Below are 13,979 nucleotides of genomic sequence, written 5' to 3' on the forward strand. Positions count from 1 at the left end.
GAAAGAGGCCTCTGAAATTCTGGAATATCAGATATCAGGCTAAGTCTCCTATTTGCAGGGTGACTTCCTAGACCTGTGGGAAAATACACACACACACACACACACACACACACACACACACACACACGGAGTCTTGCTCTCTTGTTCAGGCTGGAGTGCAGTGGTGCCATCTCGGCTCACTGCAACCTCCACCCCGCTGGTTCAAGCGATTCCCCTGCCTCAGCCTCTTGAGTAGCTGGGATTACAGGAGCACACCACCATGCCTGGCTAATTTTTTGTATTTTAGTAGAGACGGGGTTTCACCATGATGGTCAAGCTGGTCTCAAAAACACCTGACCTCGTGATCCACCCGCCTCAGCGGGTGACTTCACACTGGATCCCAAAGTGCTGGGATTACAGGCGTAAGCCACCACACCCAGTCTGGAAAATATATTTTCAATACAAGATGGGAATTGCAAAGAATACTAACTTCTGGGATATAGCCTAAGTGAGCAGAGGGATTATTTTGAGTTGGAAATAAGTAGGAAACTGTTTAATGGTTGGAGAAGAGGGATGCTTTTTATTGAGTGAAATGTATCCATTGGGTGCTTTATTGGCAGTAAAACATGAGTAATAATTCTTACCAGCAATATGGTCATTAGTGTTAAAAGAGATTGTGTGTGCCGACTAGGTAGGACTAGCCAACACGATGCCAGAAGAAGAAGAAGATGCCAGACGAGAATGGACCAATGCCCAAGGTGGGTTATGTAATCCCCTGACTCCCTGCTGCTGCATCCTCTGCAACCCTTTACTTGCTCCCAACCTCCTCATAATGCAATTTTGCATAGAGCCATTGCAAAGCGTGATTATTAAATTCTTTATTCAGCTACATAAGCAATACATAGTGATTAAACATCTACTCTATGCTTGTTGGGCACATGTATATCTTCTTTTAAAAAGTCTCTGTTTATGTCCTTTGTCCTCTTTTTAATGGGGTTGTTTTTCTTTTGTAAATTTAAGTTCCTTATAAATGCTGGATGTTAGACCTTTCTCAGACACATTGTTTACAAATATTTTCTCCCATTCTGTAGGTTTTCTGTTTACTCTGTTGAAAGTTTATTTTGCCATGCAGAAGCTCTTAAGTTGAATTAGATCCCATTTGTCAATTTTTGCTTTTGCTGCAATTACTTTTGGTGTCTTTATCATAAAATCTACCATAAAGACAAATGCACGTGAATGCTCATTGCAGCACTATTCACCGTAGCAAAGACATGGAATCAATCTAATGCTCATCAAGAATAGATTGGATAAAGAAAATATGGTACACATACACCACGAAATACTATGCAGACATAAAAAGGAATGAGATCATGTCCTTTGCAGGGACATGGATGGAAGTGGGAGCTATTATCTTCAGCAAACAAACACAGGAGCAGAAAACCAAATACTGCATGTTCTCACTTATAAGTAGGAGCTAAATGATAAGAACTCATGAACACAAAGAAGGCAACAACAGACACTGAGGTCTACTTGAAGGTGGAGGGTGGGAGGAGGGAGAGGAGCAGAAAAAAATAACTATTGGGTACTAGGCTTAGTATGTGGGTGATGAAATAATCTGTACAACAAACTCCTATGACATGCATTTACCTATATAACAAACCTGCACATGTACCCCGTGAAACTAAAATAAATGTTAAAAAGTAAAAATAAATAAACACCAACTGTATTTTAAGCTGTAGGAACACTAAGATGAATGAATGAGACATTGTTTCTACCCTCCGCAAATGACAGACTCGGAGCTTATTCTGTAGATGTGCAGCCTGGGGTGAGAATGTGGATGAGGGATGAACAAAGAGGGCACAGAAGCTGGGGGAGGCAGTTGTGGAGCACAGTATTCTATTCTATTATATTCCGTGTATATACAGGTGAAACTGACATCTCTAGGTGGCTGTTGACTGAAATGCAAAGTTTAACAAACTCTATATGCAATATATTCTCTTTTTTTTCTAAAAGAACTCACTTATTTAGGAGCACAGTTTCTTCTCAGGTAGATGGTTAGAGTTCTTTTTGCGTCCTTACAACTCTCAGAAAAGAAAACTCTCAAGCCACCCTAATCACTAGGCTTTGTTTATGCATGAAAAAAATGAGATGATAAATAAATGAATTATCTAACTGACAAAAGCCTTTTAGCCATTTCAGATATTCATTTAGAATTACCTGATATGAGACTTCAACAGCCATTTTTGGTGCCAGCGTTATATATTACACAAAAACATACACACACAAATCATACACACACCCCCACACACCCACACATCATATATACATACATAAGTGAACTGCCTCTCTACGTGTATATACATATACATACACATATGTGTGCTTGTGAATGGTTATATACATGAAACCAGAAATTAGAAAAGTGATTTCTCTAAAATCTCTAATTAAGGACAATCCATGGGGTTCAATTGTAAAGCCCTGGAGAAAAAAAAGAGAGAGAGAGAGAGAAGAAATGTAAGCAATTTCACTTGATCTTGACCTTGAGTGTAATTGTTTCTTACGATATGTGAACATGTGAGTACAATTTATGTTACAGATCAAGCAAGAGAAGAAAAGAATAAGAGTTATGGACTAACCTGAAGAAATATATGGTGTGTAGATGGAGCAGGGAAAATACGAGGACATCAATTGAGTAGGAAAATGCCAACATCGATGGGGATTGGGCAGGATGAAGTGTGTTGCAGGATCGCAGCCACTAATCAAGGATACAGTCCCTGGTGACTTGCTTTTCTTCCCCGTCTAATTTCTGCAAGAAGAGGAAGCTTCAATAACTCAAATCCATACAGCTCATCACTGCTTCCTTTCAGACAGGAAATAATCTGGGTAAAAAGGATCCTGAAACACTGGCCTTCTTGATTCTTGCAGAGAATCACTGGCCTCTCCTATTCTATGATTTGGATGTGACTAGGAGTAATAAAATGGATTTAGTGTGCAAATGCCTCCATCACCTTCTCACTTTTTCCCATAGGAGTACTATCAAAAGTTCTTAAATTCTCTTAAATATATAATAAAAATTGCTTTTGTAAATCGGCATAGGTCTTTACTATTCTGGTGCAGGTTTTTCTTCTCATATTCTCAACTCATACTTACCCTTAGAGACAATGAAGACTACTTTGACACTGAATTCTTTTTTCATTGTTTTATATATTTAAATTTGTCTCTTCAAATAGATTATAAGCAACTTGAAGCTCAGAATCATCTCCTCAGTTTGGCAACCAATTACTGAACATTCTCAGCTTCTCATGTCTTGTACTTGGTATTATGGTAGAGGCTCCTCAAATAAATAAGATGCTGCTATAGTTCTCATAATGCCTACCTATATTGATTCTCTATTGTTACTTATTTTACAAATGTATTAGAGAAAATTATTTGGTTAATTGCTAGCACACCTATATTGTGGATCAATAGTCAGTATTGGATGAATCTTAATAAAACATATTTTAAAGAAACTACCCAGATAAGCGATAATAATAAACTGGGTATCCTTATCTCTTGAGATATTTTTTTTTCGTCGCCAGGTGAGTGAGTGGGCAATCTCGGTCATGCAATCCGCCTCCTGTTCAGCCTTCTCCTGCCTCAGCCTTTCCGTAGTCCACGCCCGGCTAATTTTTTTTTGTATTTTTAGTAGAGACAGGGTTTCACCGTGGTCTCGATCTCCTGACCTCGTGATCCGCCCGCCTCGGCCTCCCAAAGTGCTGGGATTACAAGCGTGAGCCACCGCGCCCGGCCTATCTCTTGAGATATTATAAATAAGTCTTCATTGTTTGATTTGCTTTGACACCAACTAAGAGTTCCTGATTCTGAGCAAATGAATAATTATTTCTATATTTTGTATGAAGCCTTGCCCTTCTTACAGCAGTATTTTCTGCCTAAATTAAATGATGAGTTTTGCAGGTGTCTTTTATTTTTTCTAGCATGGATATAAATTCTAATGTGATGTATACATTCATCAGAAACAAAATTATTGTTTGTAGATACCATATTTTCTTTAGGCACTCCTCCATCAATGAACTTTAAAGTTACCTCAGTGTCTTTGCTATTGTGAATAATGATCTGATGACTGTGGGAGTGCAGATATCAATTTAATATTCTGCTTTCAATTCCTTTGGAGATATATATGTATATACATATATATCCAGAAGTGAGTTTGCTGAATCATAGGGTGGTTTTTTTCAGTTTTTTGAGGACCTTCTATAATGTTTTCTATAGCAGCTGCACCAATTTACTTTCCCACCACTGATGTACAAGAGTCCACTTTTCTCTAAATCCTTATCAACACTTGCTTTCTTTTGTTATTGTTTGTTTTTCATAATAGCTATTATAACGGGTATGAGGTGATACCTCATTGTGGTTTTGGTTTGCATTCCCTAGGTGACTAGTGATGTTGATGATCTCTTCGTATACCTGTTGGCCATTTGTATGTTTGGAGAAATGTCTATTGAGGTCCTTTTTGCATTTCTTAATTGGGCTATTTGGTTTTATGCTGTTGAGTTGTTGGAGTTACTTATGTATTTTAAGTATTAATTACTTATTAAATATAAGGCTTGTAAATATTTTCTCTCATTCCATAGTTTGTTTCTTCACTCTGCTAATTGTTTCCTTTGCTGTGCAGAAGATTTTAGTTTGACGGAGTCTCATGTGTCTATGTTTGCTTTTGTTGACTATGCTTTTGGGGACACATGCAAGAAATCATTGCCAACATCAGTGTCAAAAAACTTTTTTCTATGTTTTCTTCTAAATATTTTCATTTCAGGTCTCAAGTTTAAGTCTTCAATTGATTTTGAGTTGATCTGTGTGTATGGTGTGAGATAAGGATCCGATTTCTTTCTTTTGCATGTGAATATTCAGTTTTTCAATACCATTCATTAAAGACACTGCTTTCCCCCTTGGTATTCTCGGTGCCCTTGTTGAAGACCAGTTGAGCATATATGTGTGGTTTTATTTCTGGACTCTCTATTCAGTTCCATTGGCCTATATGTCTGCTTTTTATATGCAATAAAATATTATCCAGCTTTAATAAAGCAGAAAATTCTGCCATTTTCAATAACATGAATGAACCTGGAGTACATTCATCAAGTGAAATAATTGAGAGCCAGAAAACAAACACTAAATGATACCACTTATGTGCGGAATCGAAAATAGTCAAATTTACAGAAGCAGAGCATGAAATGGTGGTTGTCAGGGGCTGGGGAGAATGTGGAGTTATTAGTCAAAGGGCACAAAGTTTCAGCTATGCAAGATGCCTGAGACCTAGACATCGACTCTATAGCACAGTGTTTATAGTTAAAAATACTGTATTGTATACTAAAATATTTGTTATGAGGCTAGATCTTATGTTAAGTGTCATCACAACAAAAATAGTAATATTAAATAAAGACAGTCTTAGGTGCGATGACTCATGCCTATAATCCCAGCAGTTTGGGAGGCTGAGGCGGGGGGATCACCTGAGGTCAGGAGTTTGAGATCAGTCTGACCAACCTGGTGAAACCCCGTCTCTACTAATAATACAAAAATTATCCAGGTGTGGTGGTGCATGCCAGTAATCCCAGCTACTCAGGAGGCTGAGGCAGGAGAATTGCTTGAACCTGGGAGGCAGAGGTTGCAGTGAGCCGAGATTGTGCACTCCAGGCTGGGTGACAAGAGCGAAACTCCATCTCAATTAATAAATAAGTAAATAAATAAATAAACTTTGGGAGGTAATGGATATGCTTATTGCATAGATTGTGGTGATAGTTTAATGAGTGTCTACTTTTCCCCAAGCTCATTAAGTTGTGTTCGTTAAATATGTACAGCATTTTGTATGTCAATCATACATCAATATAGTTGTTTGAAAAAGGAAACAAAACAATTAATCTTTAAGCTGACTATCAAGTTTCCAAATCCATTTATCTATTGGAAATTATCCCAATTAATTAAGTAAAGAGTTGGCAGATTAAGAAGAAAAGCTACTCAATGTTAGCTGGAGCTGTTTTCTTGGAAAGCAGTTAAACTGTTTCTATCTAATGAAGGGAATCATCTTAATCTTAACCATATCATTTTTTCTTTCACTCTCTCTTAGGGTTTCACACTTGTTCTCCAGCTATCTTTTATGGTCCAGGGTCAAGGGCCAATTTTCAGGACAATGTTCCATGTCATGACCCATCCACCACCACCACCACCACCACCTTGTCCTGAAATCAGAGTAGTTCAGGTAGTCCTTGTTAATTGATTTGATGAATATCTTTGCATTGCTAAAATGTAATCAGTGCTTGGCATTTAGCAGGTGAAACCTAGAGGTTAGGTGAGTTCTTCCCAGTGGAGATCTATTTGAATCATATTCAACCTCCCATTACGTGGCCTGGGAGGATATATACTCTAAACCAAAGCTCTCCAGGAGTTTTTCTTGTTATAAGGGGAATGGTTCACCTGCCTGGCTTCTGTAGCCACAGATACACTCTCAGTTTTTATCCTGTGCTCTTATAGGGGCAAACCCCTGCCTTCTCACCAGTCTCTACCAGAAGTTATTCAAGTTAAACGTCTTACTGTTTTCATACTTTAATTGAAGATATGGACAGTCACAAAATGGGTTTCTTTGCATACCCACCATAGCCACTTGTAACTACAAAGGTGTTCTTCTCTTCGTTCTTTTTCCTACTCCGGATCAAGTAAGTTTCTATCCTCATTTTATTACTTTTCTTGTCTGAAAAATTGGTACTAGCTAATAACTACATTTTAAAGTGCTATCTATCTGTCAAGGCACAGAAGAAAGATTATGTAGTATTCTGGATAATAGCATAGACTTGGATCCACATTGTTTGGATTTAAGTTCAGACTCTGTCATATCTTTACTTGCTGTGTGACATTGGGTAGACTGCTTAACTTCTCTGTGTCTCACCTGTAATACAACTTCAGGGGTTGTCAGGAAGATTAAATGGATTAATATACATATAATGCATATGATAGTATCTGGCTTACAATAAGTGCCACAAAAGTATTTACTATTATTACTGCTATTAACATAAACAGACTTATTAAAGTGTCTTCCAAACTCAAATAGTTGAATTAAAAGGGAATCTAATGCAAGCTGCTAAGAAAATATTTTTTCTGAATGTCAACTCTAGAAATTCAAAACATACTTAATGACCAACTAGCTATTACTAACCGGCTTATAGTATGTCTTGATTGAAAATGATGAGGCATCTGTCATTAGACAGTTTTGAGATATTTGTGAACTGACACTGATGAGATTTGGTCTCATTTCATCATTTATGGCATATTTTCTCATTTATTTGTGGTGTGTGTATGTGTGTGTGTGTGTGTGTGTGTGTGTGTTATATGTAACCAAATGCATTTTTCTCTAGAGTGCATTTACCTGAATATATCTTCCCTGAATATTTTTCTTTTTATGTTTATTACGACCCTGCAAATACTTAGGACATGTGCTAACTTTCACTAGAACCACATGGATACCGATATTAATAATGTGTCCATAGTCACAAATCCACATTGGTAATAGGGCTGTGGGCAAAACCTATTTCCAAGGGACTCCACGTCTAATACATACACACACACACACACACACATATATATATATAATATATATATAATTTTATTTTTTGAGATGGAGTCTCACTCTCGTCGCAAAGGCTGGAGTGCAGTGGCATAATCTCGGCTCACTGCAACCTCCATCTCCTGTGTTCAAGTAATTCTCCATCCTCAGCCTCTCGAGTAGCTGGGATTACAGGCATGCGCCACCACACCTGGCTAATTTTTGTATTTTTAGTAGAGACGGGGTTTCGCCATGTTGGACAGGCTGCTCTTGAACTCCTGACCTCAGGTGATCCACTCACCTCGGCCTCCCAAAGTGCTAGGATTACAGGCGTGAGTCACCGCCCCTGGCCTTCATGTCTAATTTTTAAAATAAGATCATGCTTCTAGCCAGTTTCTGTCTTTTGTCTATGACTCTAAGAAAGTAATATTAAGCATGTCACAAAGAATAGAATGTGTTTTACTCATTGAATAATGCTACTGGAGTACGTAACAGAGAATATAAGTTTGGTATAATTTTTAATAGGGCTATTAAAATCATTTAAAGTAAAATTTTATCTTATTAAAATCTCAAAATACATACTTTATCAAAATAAAAAAAAAAACTTTCTTTGACCCAGCAATCAAGTATAGTGAAATCTTTATGCAAAGTGATCTTCATTGCAGCTTTGATTTTAAGAGCAAAAGGCAATGTTATGTAGCTATTCAAAAGAATGTAATAGATCTGTAGGAAGTAACACAGAGATTTACTGATAATATTCTAAGCAAAAATGATTTCTGCAGAACAGCATGTACAGTATTATTTTATAGTTTTAAAAAGAATAAAAAGTATGTAAAATACAGATGAATATTTATGTAGGGGAGTGAGGGAGGGTAAGCATCTGTGTGAAGGTTCATACCTAACCTTTAAATACAGAGACTATCCAGAAATGGGTTAACTATAGAAGAGAGGGGAAGTAGAAAACTTTACATTTTTTGTTAACGTGCTTTACAGTATTTGAATTTTCAAAAATAAACATGTATTAATTTTATAATCAAACATAAAGATTCAAGCACACACTATGTTAAATGTGTTTGATAAATCCAGTGTTCAGGGTTATAATGCTTGCTTAGACTAACTGGTTTCACATGGGTACCTGTGACCAGCATAAGGTCATCACTAGGCAAAAACACTGTAATTTCTAGGAACAAATATTATGTTCTACATACAACAAAAAATGTAAGTCATAGCATTTTGGAGATAATGCTGAATCTTGTTAGGCACAGTCAGCCAAAACCAGGTTCATTTCATTCTCAGAATTTCATCTACATTTGCCAGAGATTTTAAATTGAATAATGGACTGACTGTGTGTGAATGAAATGCATGCATTTCTTTTATATTTCTGAAATAGCAATACAGGCTGAGACCCCAGCGGGGGAGCAAAAAGGAGCTGGGGGTCTGGGCGACAGCAGAGGAATGGTGTTGTGTGAGATAGGGACTTAATGAGATAAGGGAATATGTATTTTTGTGAGGGGGGAAAAACTTCATAACATTTTTCATATGAAACATACACAAGAATAATGGAATAGATTATATCTTATGAAATGTGGCCTACAGTAAGTTACTGTTGCATGTCTTCCTTCCATAGAAAAGGAATGAATTGGAGACATTCACTTATAATGAAAATTGTCTGTATTTTTCTCAATTGAGAGAGTTCATTGAGACTTCATAGAATAGTTTTATTACATATTACATAGGAAGGAAAAAACACAATTTTTTTGTTCCAATAACAACCTTTTATCTGGCTCGACAATGCACTTCCACGGCAGCTGGATCAAAAAAAAAAAGAGACTGCTGCAATTCAGAGTCAAAGTAGAGTTTCTTTTCTAAGCGGTCGTCAACAGCTTTCCGCAAATGAAGGAAGGGCATATCTTTTCAGGGAAAATGAAGCACCCCTTTCTTTGGCCCAAATGATGGTGAAGCTTCTTTTGTTTATTCATGATTTTTTTTTCTTTTGGTTTTTCTTTGCTGGTTTTTGTTTTTTGTTTTTTTTGTTTGTTTGTTTTTTTCCCAACTGTTCATTAAAAAGAAGAAAATGAGAGGACAAAAATGTGAACATTATGCTATTTAGTGGTCATGCTCTAGAGGTTTTGAAAAAATAGCCATCAGCAGATGCATCAAGATATGACAGGGTTGCACATTAACTATTTTCCTGTCATACCAAGAATTCTGGAATCTTATATTTTATTGCAAGCTGTCATCTCACCCACATTTTCAAGGTGACCTCAAGTCTTCTAGGTTCTCCTTCTCAAACAAGTCTCATGTTTCTAGATTTGAGCTCTTCTAAACACCTCTGAGTATGACCTGAAAAAGTTATTTCTCCTTAAAATATGTGTGACAACTTCTCCTATAACTATCCTGTTTAAACATTACAAAATGACAGTATTTCCACTAAAACCACCTCTTTAACTGATGTTCAAACTTGGACGTGGATTCTCCTTCTGTAACATGGACATATAGTAGATATCAGTGTGTCTGCATGATTCTGTTTGTTGCTAAGGTTCGTAGGGCATGTTCTCTTGTCCAGTACTTTTTCCTGAAATACATTTTGTGATTTTTGTCATTGTTCCTTTGTCCAGGGATTCTTTAGGAGAATTGTTTAAAATCTAAGCAGTTAAAGGCCGACATTTTGGCTCACGCCTATAATCCCAGCACTTTGGGAAGCCAAGGTGGGTGGATCACTTGAAGTCAGGAGTTCGAGACCAGGCTGGCCAACATGGTGAAATCCAATCTCTACTAAAAATATGAAAATTAGCTGGGCATGATGCCACATGCCTGAATTCCAGCTACTTGGGAGGCTGAGGCAGGAGAATCACTTGAACCTAGGAGGCAGAGGTTGCAGTGAGCCAAGATCATGCCACTGCACTCCAGCCTGGGCGACAGCAAGACTCCATCTCAAATGATAATAATACCAATAATAATCATAATATCTAAGCAGCTAAGAAGTTTTAATTTATTTTTGTTGTTTATTTCTGATATCTGGGATTTCATTCAGATTATGTGGGTGGTACGTCTGTACATTTTTAGAATTTATTGAAGTTATCTTTGAACCTAAGCCTATGAGCAACTCTTGCAAATCTTCCATTGCTCTACAAAAATACAAACTTCTTTGGTTTTAAGTTTTATATGTACATATTTATTATATCAAGCTTGTTGGTGATATTATTTAAATCTTATTTGACCTTATGTTTTTTAATCTGTTTATTAATAAAGAAACACATTGAAGCTGCTTCTTCTAGTATTATTATTATTATTATTTTCTTAAATTTTTATTTTAAGGATACACACACAGGATGTGCGGGTTTGTTACATAGGTAAATGTGTGCCATGATGGTTTACTGCACAGATCATCCCATCACCTAGGTATTAAGCCCAGCATCCATTAGCTATTCTTTCTGATGCTCTCTCTCCCTCCACACACCCCAGACAGAGCCCAGTGTGTGTTGTTCCCCACCATGTGTCCATGTGTTCTCATCATTCAGTCCCCACTTATAAGTGTGAACATGTGGTGTTTGGTTTTCTGTTCCTGTGTTAGTTTGCTGAGGATAAGGACTCCTACATCCATCCACGTCCCTGCAAAGGACATGATTCCATTCCTTTTTATGGCTGCATAGTATTCTATGGTATAGATGTCCCACATTTTATTTATCCAGTGTATCATTTTAGAGTTAAATTCTCCATCAATCTCAAGATGATTTTCCACATCTATTTTGCTTTATGTTGTTTGATACATAAAAGTTTGTGCCATTTAGTGACTTTGTGGTTATGGTGAGTGGTAGTGATCATTATATGTGATGATTTTCTTGGTCCTGCTTGATGCTTTCAGGCATACATTCTGCCACCGGACTTTTAATTTTCTGCCACTTCATGAGTCTCTTTATTTACATTTGCTAATATAACCTATTCCAATCCTCACTTAAAAATTTGGGGGTCTGGGATTTGAACTGCAGATAAGTGGCTTAATTATAACCTTGATTCATGACACACCGACATTACCCATTCTAAAGCAAAACAAAACAAACAACAGCAACCAAAAAGCCTTACTAAAGCAATAAGAACCTGAAAAACTACCCAGCAAATGATCCCCCAGATGCTGAGTTCACTTTCCTTTTCTCACACTCGTCTTTCTCCTGTCTTATTCTTCATGGTTCTCCTTCACGCTGCTTCTCTTTCCCCCAGTGATTTCCATCTCTTTTGTCTCTTTATGTTTTTGCTTTGTGTTGTGAGGATTTATTTTACTTTCTCTTGTAGGCCACCAACTTGACAATGATCTTGTATCAGTTCCTCTACTACACTTTTAAATTTTTAAATTTCTTTTTACCTTTCCAAGAGGTTTTGTTTTGTTTTTGTTTTTGCATGTGATCTAAGTCTATCCACTCGAGCTGTCTCATTTCTGGTTTTCTTGGTCAAAAGTATCTGACTCTTCAATTCATTCTCCTTCAGTTGGATCTACCAGCTGCCCCAGGTGACAGAGACCCTTAAGTATGTTGCTGTTTTCCTTTGTCTATTCACTGTTTTCTGCTCCTCCACCACCCGCAGACATCAGGTTGCTTGTGTTTCCAGGAAGTGGACCCTTGTCGAGTGGTAGAAAGCTAAGTTTTGTTCTCTGTAGACCGATGAAGCACTTCCTAGTGAAACATTTCTGCAGTTGGAATGAAGTTCCCAGTTTCCCCTAGATCAAGCCTGTGCCTTCTGCTTTTTTTTTTTTTAATTTTAAAGGTAGAGGTCAGTTTACCACTCTAGTTTTTCTGTAGTTCCACGGATATTAGGGTGATCCTAGAATCACCCCCAGGACAGGACACAACTACTGGACACGTGAGGCCTTTACCTAAGGACACTAGAGATTCCATAGGTAGCCATCAAATCCCAGAGAGGGAAGCCATATTGCTGCCCAAGATGATTCGCCAAGAGGCCAGTTGAAAAGATCACAGTGTTCCTAGGAAGATCACGAAAAACCTGAGAGCTTAGTTGGGAAGGCTAAATGACAGTCTGTTTTCATGACACAAAAGGAAAATATCACTAAATAATACTACGGCCTTCATCTCATGCCAACTCAGAAGGCATTTTCACTCCCATCTCTAGGCCTTTCCAGATCTGGCCTCCTATGAATACAAACTCTCTTTATATTTTATCTCTGACTTATAATGCAAGCTCCTTAAGGCCAAGAGTGTTTTATCTTTGACTATGTTATGTACAAGACTGATCACAGAGCTAGAGCTATTTGGTGGTTTTATATCATCATGATCATTACTATATTAAGTGTAGGTGTATATTAACCTGACAATTGAAATTTATAGGCTAGATAAATGGAGAACATTTGCTCATTTCATAAAAGTAGTTTGCCCAGGGCTTATTAAATTTCACATTCTTAAAAACATTTTATCAATGTAGCATAGGACTTTTCAACAATACACATAATTTTGTAAAGTGGAAAATGCAATCTAAACTGGATTTTTAAAAAGAAAAGTTTTCATTGTGAGATTCCCGTTTATGATTGAAATCTCCCAGCATATATTCAAACAGATTGCATCTCATGGGGTCTCTTGAGTATTCTTCCATCTTTATGATTTAATGGAGTGAGAAACTTCTCCTACAAACATCCTGCACTCTAGGCCTGTAGTCTAATCTCATGATCCAATTTGCATCCTTTCTTTGCTCTATTAATTGAAATTAAAATAAAACGTGCTCTTTACTGCTGCTGATCTTATAGGTGTAAATTACAAACTGATAAACAATTTGTAAGAATTCATTTTAAACAAATAATGTATTAGTCCCTCAGCAAAATCCTTTTTTTAAAAAAAAAAATGTTTTATCTTCATCTCAGGGTTTCCTAGAGTCCTTCCTTCTTTTGGTCCCTCTGTCATAAGAAATTTTGGATTCTTTTTCACTGGATGCAGATATCTCATTCAACTTGTTTTTGTTTGTTTTTAGTTGGTTTGGTTTGATTATTTACATCATAGCTGATATCTGACACTTGATCAACTGTTAGACATATTTTATTGCAAGAAGCACCATTATATGGTGTTACTAAGCAAGAAAAATTACTGTCAATTAAACTGTGAGACATCACTAAGATGGGCCCTGATTTCAAAGATGTTAAAATGTGAAAGTATAGGTGGTATGCAAGTGACGAAATATGGAAATAAGTATTTTCTGGCTTGTGATGCAGAAACAAAGAACTCTTTTTTTTTTTTTTTTTTTTTGAGACGGTGTCTTGCTCTGTCACCCAGGCTGGAGTGCAGTGGCATGATCTCAGCTCACTGCAACCTCTGCCTCAGCCTCCCAAGTAGCTGGGATTTCAGTCCCCCACTACCATGCCTGGCTAATTTTTTTTGTATTTTTAGTGGAGATGGGGTTTAACCATCTTGGCCAG

General features: G+C 37.1%; 1 long non-coding RNA gene across 1 annotated transcript in view; it reads right to left on the reverse strand.

Moving 5' to 3' along the window:
- Nucleotides 1-13,979, reverse strand: part of LOC131381485 (uncharacterized) — a 262,967-nt gene that overhangs the window by 68,186 nt on the left and 180,802 nt on the right. Inside the window, exon 5 of the long non-coding RNA XR_009210254.1 lies at nt 2,616-2,785. This is a non-coding gene — a long non-coding RNA (uncharacterized LOC131381485). The remainder of the gene's footprint in view (nt 1-2,615; nt 2,786-13,979) is intronic.

Source organism: Hylobates moloch, unplaced genomic scaffold (assembly GCF_009828535.3).
Source record: "Hylobates moloch isolate HMO894 unplaced genomic scaffold, HMol_V3 SCAFFOLD_2, whole genome shotgun sequence".
In the NCBI taxonomy this organism is placed as follows: Eukaryota; Metazoa; Chordata; class Mammalia; order Primates; family Hylobatidae; genus Hylobates; species Hylobates moloch.